We start from the raw sequence: 6,653 nt of genomic DNA, 5'->3' as shown, positions 1-6,653 counted from the left end.
AGACGAAAAACTCTTAAAATATATGGGCTTAGAAAGGGCGGGAATCATTGGCGAAATCTTTGACGTTGAATTCTTATGACGTCACGCTTGACGACAACAGCACCATTCTGAATGGGATGTTCAACTTAGTAATATTTCAGGGTTTTCGGTTGTAACCTTGAAATTTGTGCTTACAATGCTGTTATCTAATGATAATACAATTAAAAACTGTTCTATATAATGCACATGTGCAGCAAAATAACCTCTTAGTCCACTCTCGCATCCAATTTGATCAGCACCGAAACTGGGAGGGTTCAAATTTAGGTAACTAACAAAATATCTCAAGCCAATCAAATTCGCAAAATACATTTACCTCGTCAGTCAAAAGAAAATAGAAATGGTAACTTTTGAATGAATCATGCCTTTGACATGGGTTGTGTGGATATTTCGAGAATTAAGTAATTTGAACTAACTTTCAGTTATTTGTTTCGACGAGAGAGAAACCAGTCAGATCTCGTCGTGTAGGGAACGATATTTCAAACATGGGCGCCTCTACTGGAGGCGCGCGACTTTTCCCGCGGGACACGATTTCAATGTTGAAGGGGTATAGATTTGATTGGAAATATAGCTTATACACATGTTGTCTTAAAGAGAGCTTCGCTCTCGCGCCCTTCGGGCGCGATGAGCTGCGCTCTTATAATAATGATAACAAAAATAGATTAATAGCGATAATATAATTTTATTCTCGATGACATGTTGAGATTTAAAGCTCGTCTTATACGTGGTCGAGGTTTAAGGTGGATCATGACACTTGAGCTTCCCCATTTTACCCCAGCATTAATATTCAATAGCATCAAATATAATAACGCAATCGTAAAAGAGTATATAATTATTATATTTATGTCAACTAGATGATATCAATAAAAATGACTGGTGTTGATCAGTAATTTGAGAAAAGGTGATAGCCGAAAAACGTTTGGTCTGAATAGCAATGCACGTGCACAGGCATCTGCGTTAGCGAAGGCTTTTGATTTCGTTACGGCGTGTAACGTAATCAGAAGCATTGGCTAGCGAAAATGATGCACAGGTAACCGGGTCGTCTGTGTCAAGACACACCTCATAGGGGATAACCTGATGCGGATAACTGTAGTTACCCACATCCAGTATGGCGCAGGGCGGAAACGGCGAGTATTAACTAATGTGAATTATCAATGTTCTTCAACTTTATATGACATTCTGAGTAAGCGTATCGATAGTTGGTTCAATATAAATATCTGAAGCGATGAGTTACCGATACTTGGTGTAATTAAGCGGATATAAACATCGTAAGTTTTGACATGATGATGGTAACTGAGAATGTCCAAATCGCGATGGTGCGGGTAACTGGTTCATATAAATTCATTTTAATCGAAAACGCAGTAGAATCGATGTATAATTCAGTAAACCATTAGCTGAAAAATTCTCTTAGAGGAAAAAAATGTTCGAAAGAATATACTTTTATTCTGTTCTTATGATTTTGTACTCGTTCTAACTCGCTATTTTTACTACATACACGTATCTTCATAACGCATTAACTGCATTTCGATTACATTTTTTTGTAAAATCTTAATGATTATCCCATTGTTTTAAGAATTGCTGAACTGCAACAATCGGGTACTCAGACGGGACAATTTGTTTCTAATGCCCTGCGTCACAACCTGTACTACAATTAGTGTATCTATACGCATTAAATAAATTGATTTTATTTTCATACACATGTAGTTTTGGGTTATTATTATTATACAGTGATCTTTTAGAATCCCACGGACCGGTTTTCAATTTAACGGAAGATAACATTGAGGTAATTGTGCATTTATAATATGTAACTTCAGTTTGTGAAAACCTGTTGTATGTGATTGCTTAATTGTTTTTATATCAGAGAAATTGTTATAATTGTGATAGTACACTACAGATTAACAAACTGACTTATGCTAGATTGCGAGTACATGTATTTTATGGACGAGATTTTACTAGTTAAATAATATTTGACTTTCGTTGTCACGTCGCTTGACAGGGACGGGGTCAAGACCTAATATAACAACACAGTGTATGCTACATTTACATACAAATGTACATGTATCATTAGATTCTGCTTGCAAATCAAAGAATTCATTCATTTTAAAGAATGTCGAAGGGTAGCATCTGAATGAAGTCGATAGAGCCATTGCTTTGATAGTGTAGGGGCATTCGCAATGTCATGTTGCGTCTCAGTCATAGGAAGAATGGGTGACCGTCTCAGGAGCGGACGTCCGAGCATTACGTCGCAACGTCAAGATAGAGGCGTACGTCTCTCGCAACTCCGTAACTGATTTCAGACGGCGGCGGAAGCGTTAAGTTATGTCAAGTTTTCGGCACTCATGGTCAGCCAGTGTCCAAGAACGGTTAGAACTCGGTTGCGGGGGTTAATTTCAGGCCACGACGTCCCTATGTTGGCCCGCCACTTACGTAGAGGCGACACCAACGTCGATTGCAATGGCTACTTGCACATCCACCTAACCGGTTTCGTTTGGTCCTTTGGAGACGCGTGTTATTCACTGACGAGTGTCGCTTTACACACCAGACGATGCCATGTCTATCGAGGTCGTGGTGAGCGATATTCTGACGCTTGCTTAATGGAAAGCGACAGATTCGTTGGAGGGTCTGTAATGGTATTGTTGTGCAAGATGACCGAATATACTATGTTAGATACTCAATATCTATATTGCCGACAATGGCAGATGTAGTCTACGATCACGCGAGTGAGGTACGTAAATACGTCCGTGTACAAGATTGACCAGGTGTAGACTACCCCGATAGTGGTCACGCACAGCCGAACATAAACGTCGGGACGAGGTGACATATATAAACACCTTCGCTTAGAGAAGTCAGCTCGTCACGTACATCATGTGATCACATCTCATTTAGTCGATTGGCCGAACCTCGCAATGCATTATGGATAACAGGCCGGTGACGTAAACTATGCGTATGTCCTTATATAGCGATCGACTCCACCTGCATATATCATTGCAGAAATTGATAACCTGATGATGTTGGTTAAGCGCAGGAGATCCTCACTAGGAACCTCCCCCACATCAGATAATGGTGTTCCTTATCGGAACTCTCCGCAACAAATGGCCCATTCCTTTGAACCTTGTGGTGATGTAATTCAACATACAGAGGGTGAGGTTGTGATTCTTTTTCTAATTCAGTAAGGCAGTGGTGAGGGGGAGAAAGTCTCTGCGATCTTTTCGGAAAGGAGTACCTGTTGTGAGGGAGTTCCTGTAATTGTTGACAACGTGCTACGTCGGATAGCGCAAGCGTCCGGAGTTTTAGACACTCACTGGCGTCATTGATTGTGGGTTGGTTGATGCAGATTGGCTCAATTTTTGGTGCCAGCCTATGAGTCTCATCCACAGACAAACTTATGTGGGGAGGGAAGTGCATGTAGAGAATGAAATATTGATGAAGCCAACGCCGCGTGAGTTCGAGGGAATTGGGCTTACTGAGGGTTCTAAGGAAGGTGGCTCGTTGGATCAACCATGCGGAGGCTTTGGGGACCTTGTTGCGCCCAACCATTTAGCGTTATACAAACCGTTGCTGCTCTCTCGAGATGCTGTTGCTGGGGTCAGTGTAACTTGATATTGTTTACTGGGAAATGTACGTACAGGATAGTAACCGAAGCGGAGTTTATGAACATTTCAGGGTGTATGTTTCCAACTGGGTTCCATGATTGGTTCTGTCCTGTTAACTGTGTCCCGTCTGATTCACATAGGAGGATCATTAAATGGGGAGCTGTATCCCCTCACGTGTCTTCATTGATGTTATCGATGTAGATCCATGTCGTAGTAGGATTGGAATGGTCGACAAGGGATTTCGCGGGACCGCCTTTGTGGCCGGAGATGCTTTTAGGTTGTCTTGGTTGCGGATTGGTTTCGCGCCTGGTCGGATGACCGGAGTGCCACCGGACTCCTTACGGGATATGAGGTTGGTCACAGAGTTTGCATTCCTCATAGCGGGTATTGTGACTATCATTGGGGAACACACTTTTTCAATGATAATGGGGAAGGGATGGTAGGCCTGCAGTTGTTGTCCATGATCGATGGACAGACGGCCGTAGCATGTCTTCCGTGTCTATGCAGGTGTCGAAGCTGTGCTTCGCTGGGGTGGCTCCTACTTCTTAGACTGCCCTACAGTATGCCGGCTGGCGTTCTTGGGACTCCGCCAGTAATCCTTCATTCTGGAATCGAATGTCGTTTACATAGTGTCTCAGTTTACTATGTTGAAGAGATCGCTGTCGGTAGTTCTCATACAGACTGGGACTGGTGGCTATGTTGCAGTTTGCCCTTTTCCCCCATCCGTGGCGGGTGCGCCGTCAGAAGGAAGTTTGTTGTGGCTGACCTTAGGTACTTTGGGAACGGTTGAAAACGTCCCTCCCCATGCCTGTGTATCTGATGGCCTCGGACTTGTCAGGTGCGTTGGGGATGGTGGTCATCTCTTGGCGATGTGCGTTGTGTTGGATGCCGCTGATCCGGGGGCAGCACCGGTCGTTTGTCAGTCCGTTTATCAGTAAACTTTTACATACCATAACTACATTGTACTTAGTCTGCATTGTAGGTCCAGAAATGATGGAATGTTGCTACAAATGTAATCAATTATAGTAGTGTAAAGTGCTATTTTTTGGCGAACTCAAGTTTTAGGGCATTTCAACATATTAACAGATTAGCGAAATGATGAATCTGTGTAACCAAATTATAGTGTAATTAGCGCAATCGTAATTTATCGCCATGGCTACAAAGCAAAAAGCGATAAGAGTACCACATGTACAGAAATACAAACAGACAGGGAGATAGTTCTAAAGGTGTCATAATACTAAACATACAAACAGACAGGGAGATAGTTCTAAAGGTGTCACAACATTAAACATACAAACAGACAGGAAGATAGTTCTAAAGGTGTCACAACATTAAACATACAAACAGACACGAAGATAGTTCTAAAGGTGTCACAACACTAAACATACAAACAGACACGAAGATAGTTCTAAAGGTGTCACAACACTAAACATACAAACAGACACGAAGATAGTTCTAAAGGTGTCATAACACTAAACATACAAACAGACAGGAAGATAGTTCTAAAGGTGTGACAACACTACACATACAAACAGACAGGATGATAGGTCTAAATGTGTCACAACACTAAACATACTAACAGATATGAAGATAGTTCTAAAGGTGTCACAACACGAAACAGACAAATAGACAGGGAGATAGTTATAAAGGTGTCATAACACTAAACATACAAACAGACAGGAAGATAGTTATAAAGGTGTGACAACACTACACATACAAACAGACAGGAAGATAGTTATAAAGGTGTGACAACACTAAACATACAAACAGACAGGGAGACAGTTATAAATGTGTCATAACACTAAACATACAAGCAGAAAGGAAGATAGTTCTAAAGGTGTCACAACACTTAACATACAAACAGACAGGAAGATACATGTAGTTATAAAGGTGTGACAACACTAAACATACAGACAGGGAGACAGTTCTAAATGTGTCATAACACTAAACATACAAGCAGAAAGGAAGATAGTTCTAAAGGTGTCACAACACTTAACATACAAACAGACAGGAAGATAGTTATAAAGGTGTGACAACACTACACATACAAACAGACAGGAAGATAGTTATAAAGGTGTGACAACACTAAACATACAAACAGACAGGGAGACAGTTATAAATGTGTCATAACACTAAACATACAAGCAGAAAGGAAGATAGTTCTAAAGGTGTCACAACACTTAACATACAAACAGACAGGAAGATAGTTCTAAAGGTGTCATAATACTAAACATACAAATAGACAGGAAGATAGTTCTAAAAGTGTCATCACACTAAACATACAAATAGACAGGGAGATAGTTCTAAAGGTGTCACAACACTTAACATACAAACAGACAGGAAGATAGTTCTAAAGGTGTCATAATACTAAACATACAAATAGACAGGAAGATAGTTCTAAAGGTGTCACAACACTTAACATACAAACAGACAGGGAGATAGTTCTAAAGGTGTCACAACACTTAACAGACAGGAAGATAGTTCTAAAGGTGTCATAACACTAAACATACAAATAGACAGGAGGATAGTTCTAAAGGTGTCACAACACTAAACATACAAATAGACAGGAAGATAGTTCTAAAGGTGTCATAACACTAAACATACAAATAGACAGGAAGATAGTTCTAAAGGTGTCACAACACTTAACAGACAGGAAGATAGTTCTAAAGGTGTCATAACACTAAACATACAAATAGACAGGAAGATAGTTCTAAAAGTGTCATCACACTAAACAGACAGTAAGATAGTTCTAAAGGTGTCACAACACTAAACAGACAGGAAGATAGTTCTAAAGGTGTCATAACACTAAACATACAAATAGACAGGAAGATAGTTCTAAAGGTGTCACAACACTAAACATACAAACAGACAGGAAGATAGTTCTAAAGGTGTCACAACACTAAACATACAAACAGACAGGAAGATAGTTCTAAAGGTGTCATAACACTAAACATACAAACAGACAGGAAGATAGTTCTAAAGGTGTCATAATACTAAACATACAAACAGACAGGAAGATATTTC

This window comes from Pecten maximus, chromosome 4, assembly GCF_902652985.1.
Source record: "Pecten maximus chromosome 4, xPecMax1.1, whole genome shotgun sequence".
NCBI lineage: Eukaryota > Metazoa > Mollusca > Bivalvia > Pectinida > Pectinidae > Pecten > Pecten maximus.
This window is presented reverse-complemented; position numbering follows the sequence as displayed.